General features: G+C 44.6%; 1 long non-coding RNA gene across 1 annotated transcript; it reads left to right on the plus strand.

The window, feature by feature from the left end:
• Positions 1–478: 478 nt before the first annotated feature.
• LOC109295614 lies at positions 479–3062 on the plus strand. The gene is made up of 2 exons (XR_002096785.1): positions 479–686; positions 1788–3062. It is a non-coding gene; the product is annotated as an uncharacterized LOC109295614 (long non-coding RNA).
• The last annotated feature ends 3323 nt before the right edge of the window (positions 3063–6385 follow it).

Raw genomic sequence — 6385 nt, forward strand, 5'->3', positions numbered from 1 at the left:
GGGTACACCAGGACATTCCGGCGCCCCCTCACAGCCCTTCCCCCGCACGGCTGCCAGAGGCAGGGAGCCGGGACAGTGCGTTCCATCCGGGTCCTTCTCACTCCAATCAGCAGCCGCGGGGCTGGGGGGAAGGGAACAGACGGCTAAGCTCACGTGGCCTGTAATCATCACCCTCCCCCGCACGGGCTGAGCCGCGACTTCCCTGCAAAGGGAGCTGCCAGCGCACCGGGGGGCATTGTGGGAGCTGCCGCCGTCGGTAATGCTGGGAAATGTAGTCCCGCCCCCGCCCCGGTTCTCCAGCGAAGGGAGGCCCCGCCCCCCTGGCCCAGCTCGTCTCCCGTTTGGTCAGCGGGGAGAGGTGCATTCCCAGCGGCCCCTGCGCGGGGGCGGTGCGCTCTCCTGCTGGGCAGGCGCTGCCGCACGTGACGCTGCGTTCGGGGCCCGCGGTGCGCTGCTGGAAGAGTTGCCGGTAACCTGTGGCCAGGTTGGGGGGCGGGGGGCAGCGCGGAGAGCCTGGCGCTGAAGGCGGGTCCCCTCCTCCACGAGGGGTCCCGGTGGGGGAGCGGGGTTGATCTCCGGCGGGGTCCGCAGGCCCCAATCCCAATCCCGCCCACCTGCTTCTCCCTCAGGCGTTTCCTGCACCAGCTCCGCAGCGAGGGAGCGCCCGCAGCAGCGCCGTGCACCAGGTGAGGGTCCTTCCTGCAAGTTTCGGAGCCACCTTGACTTGACTCGTGCTCCCGCCGGGAGAAGCCCCTCGTCTCGGACTCGGGTACACGGCAGGGGCAGCGCTGTGGGGGCCTCAAGCCCAGTCAGAGTCATACCTGCCTCCCTCCGCTGCCTTCCCTCCCAGCACAGAGCAGGTGGGAGCTGCCCTTGCCCAGCTGGTGAGCAGGGCAGCACCGCTTCAGGGCTGGGCAGAGGCTGCGCTTCCCCATCTCTGACCAGGGAGGGGCTGAGCCACAGCGGTGTCCCACAGTAAGGGGCAAGCAGGGAGAGTTGGGCAGGGGGGAGAGCCAGCAAGCTACAGGGGAAAGATTTGGGGGTAAAGGGGCCATGTGACTCCTTGCCATGCATGGGGGCTAATTCAAAGACAACCCTCCAGTAATTCTGTGCCTGGAAGATTATGATAAGTTTATGAATTTTCCATATGACTAATTTAATTATTGGGGTGGGTCATCTTAAATTCCGAGTCATTTTGAATATGGGTCATTTTAAATATGGCATTATTCCTGTCTCAAATCTAAATATCCAGTTAAATTCCAGTTCCAAAGCAGTGAAGCTCAGTAACCCTGTTTGTACATATCTGTGGGCCATGTCTTTTCAACCAAGCGAGGGTCCTGAATACAAGTCCCAGGCCTCAGAGTCCAGGTATTACCCATTAATGCTTGATCTGAGCCAAGAAGTTGAGAAATAATAAGTAATGGACATTACCAATTTCACTGGAAAACCTCAGTGCAGATGAGGCTGTTCAGTTTTACTGCCAGGTAAGCTAAGAAAGAATAATTATGTGCAGGAAGCATGTAGTGGCCCTTGCCCAGCTTCCTTGCGGTAAATACTTGCTTTGTCTCCATAGGGGATAAATATGGGTTTGGTATATCACTATAAAATAAGCGGGGGTGAAAGAAGCAGGGGAGGAAAAAACTATCTGTAAAGAAAAGCCTACACTTCCAGAGTACTAGTCCTGTATTTTCATGCAGTTTTTGTGGTCATATCTGTGAGTGTGGAGTTTCTTTGAGATGCAGGTAAAGATAGAAACCCTCTCCTGTTCCTTTTGGTTTTTGTTTTAGGTACTGTTGAAGTACCAGCCTGTTTCACTCCTCTTTCAAGATAACTTGAAAATCAGCATGGCTTCTCCCTGCAAAGCCGCAGACTTCTTCTTTGTACTCATTTCACTGCTGTTTCTACTGCCTGGGGTTGAAGCCCTGGATCTTGGAGATGCAGTTGCCCTCTTGCTGGGCTTAGCTTTCAGTGTCACTGGACTCTGTGCCTGTCTAGGCTGGTATGCAAGAAGAAGAAATGGACAGCTATAACTTTCAGGAGATGCCCAGGTCAAGAATAATTCTAAAGTTTTCTTGTTGGGATTTAAGATTTAAAACTGAGTGAAGTTTCTGGTAGCTTTCTGAATCATGAAGTGGGATCCTTCAAACTTATCTTGCTCTGCTATGCCAGTAATAAGGACTGTGCTTGGCAGAAAGTGTTTGCAAGATCTATTCCAGTAGCAGTAAGATGATTTCATATTGCTTGTGATGAGATACTGCCTTAACACTAAGGTGGAAATGAGCTATTTGAAGAAAAATGTACTCAAACTGATTAAGTAAAAGTTTTAAATTTTTTTTTTTGAGCAAAATGCTTGACTGACTCTACAAGTTGGATTACAGTGGATGGTCAGCAGAAAGGCAGCCATTAAGATGCTAGTCAGGATAGAAACTTGGAAGTACTGAATCTCTCAGTTTTAGAACTAAAGAGCCAGGCCTATTTGTAAATGCACAGGTTCTTCCTAATGAGAATTTAAAAGGAAAAAAAAACCCATAATAGCTCATTTCTTTTGTCATAGGGCTAAGACATCGGAGCCTTAGAAAAATGTGGAAAAAATCTCTACTGGTAAAGCATACCTCCACTGTAGCGTAGGTTTATGTTACAAATTAGAATCAATGAATAGCTTTGTTTTGCAAGAGGACTAGTATTTTTCTTTAATATGTGTATGACGCATAGGAATGTCTGTAACATGTCTACTGGTCAAAGGGAAAAATTTATGTTGTAAAAACTTGGAAAGACCAAATGTTTTGTGCATGTATCTTCTTTGTTTACATCTTACAACCATTTCTCTCTGAAATGGGTTCAGTTTGGGGTTTTGTTGTTTGCAGTATCTTTATATTGGGAAAAATCAAGAAATCCAGTAAACTGTTTGACAAAATTTTAATAGCTGGTCAGTAGGCCCCACTTCATGATGATGCTTTTATGCCTTCTTTAGCTAGCACTGATGCCCCAGTCCTAACTCCCCTGGGTTGTCCACTTGAGCTCTATGCAAGATTGTGGCCAAGGCTTGTGCCAAAAGAAAACAACTAAACAAGTATTCAGAACTGTACTGAGAACCTGGTGAATGTTTTGGCAGATAACTTGCTTGAATTTTTAATAGTCTTGTTCTACACGTCCACAGCCAGATCTTCTGGTGTGAGTAAAACTTTGATAAGCACTGTTGTGCATTTTTTGGTCCTACCAGAAAATACTAATACTGGTGGGGTAGAGCATCCTACACAACATCTTCCTTTCTACCAGCAGAAAGGCATGTGGCTATAGTTAGGAATGTTTTTTGACCACATTGTTTCTATAGGTGGTTTGGGGCCTTTGGAGTTGTTACCAGCCAGTATTAGGTTGCTTTATCTCAATAAAAAGTTCAGCCCCACATAAACAGTAGCAGAGTGACTAGAAGGTGATCTCCTTTGAAACTTGCACCGTGTGCAGCTCAACTGGAGCTGGCAACCTGGACTGGTATAATTGGGAAGTCAGTGAAGAGGGTAAGAGGCAGAGTGCAAAGCCCTGTTCTTTTGCTACCCCTTCTTTCTCCCTCAGGTCTTCTAATAATGCAGCACAGAGCAAGGGATAAATGATCAGGCAAATTCAACAAGTCATTGGGTAGTTTGACCATGGTTTGATTTCTGAAGCTTTTTAGACTTCCAGATGTCATTTAGAAATGCTTTGGCCTGTCTAGCCCTCTTCTGTGGAAAATGGACAAAGGTAGACAAATCCCAGCTGTTAAACTCTGGGCTCTTCAATCTTGTGATTAATCTGTTCCAAGCAACCTGGCCAGCAGGCTGCCAAAATCCATACAGGGTTGGAGTTGTAGGAGCAAATGCAGCTGCCCCTCAACATCAGGTACAACAGAGAGATCCCCTCTGCTCTTAGTCTGATTCAGCTTGTGTGTACTACATCAACATCAGTTCAACTCATAGGGTTGTTATGTTCACCTGCAGGCCTTTCCTCAGCTGACATATAATGCCCTCTCCCTGAGGTTTTGAGGTCAAGAGTAGAAAGAGATTCTGCATGCACCAAAGCACTACAGTGAAATCTGCATTCTAAGATTTACACTCCAGAAAGGAAGTAAAGTACTTAGTGATGCCCTGCCCTTCATGAAATGCAGTGAAGGGACCTCTGCTCAGCAGCTGTGGATGACCAGATATGTTTATATAGCAAGGTAAAGGCTGCCACATCCTACTCCACGCTGTAAGCAAAAGGGAGGAGCATGGGGGGCAGGGCATAAATACTGGAGGCACCCTTCCTTTCCCCACATCTAAGTCCTTTTTTATTCATCAGTGAATCTGTTCACGAGACCAAGACTCACAAGCCTGTCAGACTCTGAACTTTTCAAAAAGAGCAAAATGTGACCATTGCTAGCTTTCCCTAAACTCTTCTATCTTGTTCTCTTAAGAAAAAATGCTAGATTCTTCTTTAGGAATTTCCCACAATTGTGTCTTAAGTTTTTCTCCCTTGTAGAGCAGCCAAGCAAAAAATTCTTACTATCATCATTACTGTCAGGTTATGGGATACTAGGAATTGTATTCTTCGCCTGTGGCCACATGTACATAACTGAAGGATATTTCTATGCACAATGGTGTGTTTAACCTGGTTTTGACAAATAATACTTATTGTATTGCTAACGAATTGCAACTTTCATGGGTTTACTAACCGCATGTATACATTTTGATCTTCCTTTTGTTTTCTCTCAATTTGTAATAAATTCTTTCAAGTAAGTTCTGGTGGTAGTTCAATAATTCAACTTGTGTAAGAAGAATAAAGGGGATGGGAGAGAAATAACGGAATAATAAAAACAGTTTAAATAAAGCTATAGCCTTAAATTGATTTAAAAAAAATACTTGCAGCCTACACTGATGTGTATTTTAGCTTATGATCATCTTTGCCATATTGACAAGATAGCAATGCTGTCTCATTTCATTGTCCATAACTGATTTCATAGCAATTTAAATGCCCTTAAAGGGTCTGATCCTGCTCCATGAAATCAATATCATCATTCCCTTTGAGTTCAGTGGGCAGGGTCAAGCTCTTAATTGGCTGGTTAGAAGTGACCTGAGGCACTTTTATGTTCTTTTTAGCTTAAACTCTAAATTTCCAGGATTGTAATAAATGGCATTCTTATTAAAACCAACTTTGCCACAGTAGCTTTTGTAACCAGGCACCCAAGGAAATTAAAGACCATTTAACGTCCCCAAAAATTACAGTCTAATATTTATAATCTTATAATGATACATTTTCATGGAGCCTCCACAAATTGGTTGTTTTATCTTGGCATTGTTCAGTGGAAGCTGGTCTAGCTACTTAATTTGACTTCTGGACCTCCGTTCAGTGTTGTGGGGGGTGGTTTTTCTACCAAACATATTTAGTAGTTGTATAGAGACAACTGTATAGAGTAAATGTAACCATACAGTACTCACTCTGAGAAAACGGTATATCCTTTAACGTAGAAGGCTTCAAAGTAAAGAGTTATTGGTTTTCAGTATGTATACTCTATGGCCATGTCTATGTGTGCTGATTTAAGATGCTTTAGCCCAATTTAAGGCACATTAAGGACACATGTCTACATATGCGCACCCTTAATATATCTTAAAAATGGTGGGTTTAGGCTATTTGCACCTACATTTGATACTTTCAAAAGCAGGTATCAGATTTAGGCATGAATAGCTAAAGCACACTAACTCACATATAGGGGTATTAATAGTGTGTATGGACTGATATGGGACTAACTGTAGTCTCATGTCAGTGCACACAGCACTAATGTGCTTTAATACATGCATGTGTAGACACAAGCCTAAATTGCCTTAAATGTGAATTAACTCTTGGCATGCCTAAATGCATGTGTAGACATACAGTATGTACTTTAGCAATAGCATAGCTCAGAAGATCAGCAACCTTGCAAATTTTTGACAATCAGCATGGAGCAAGAAGACAGCTGTGAATGAACAAGACTAAATGCCTGCGCACTTAAAGAATGTTACATAGCTTCTTGTGCTGCTGCTGGAGCCTTTCACCCACTCAGGTAAATGCTGCTGCACTTTTAACAGCCATAATAAGTCTTGACATTTCTCTAGCATCTTTTATCCAGGAAGCCAAGCCCTTACACAGACACTAATCAGTAAAGCCTGACAATACCTTTCCACTGAGATGCAAAGAGGTGCAAAAAGCTTGGCCCAGTGTTTCACAGGAAGCATGTCATACAGTCTACATGTTCACTGAAGTATTTGGGGGACATTCTTGCCATGCTAGCCCAGAGGCTTATGCCCTACAAAGTGGCTTGGAGCTCCAAATTCCTATTAGTTCCTTATATAAAGGCTGTTTGTACTTTCTGAGAAAGGAGGGGCAAGTTGATTTCAGT

The sequence above is a fragment of the Gavialis gangeticus genome, unplaced genomic scaffold, assembly GCF_001723915.1.
Source record: "Gavialis gangeticus isolate Ggan-Ray unplaced genomic scaffold, GavGan_comp1, whole genome shotgun sequence".
NCBI classification, from domain to species: Eukaryota; Metazoa; Chordata; order Crocodylia; family Gavialidae; genus Gavialis; species Gavialis gangeticus.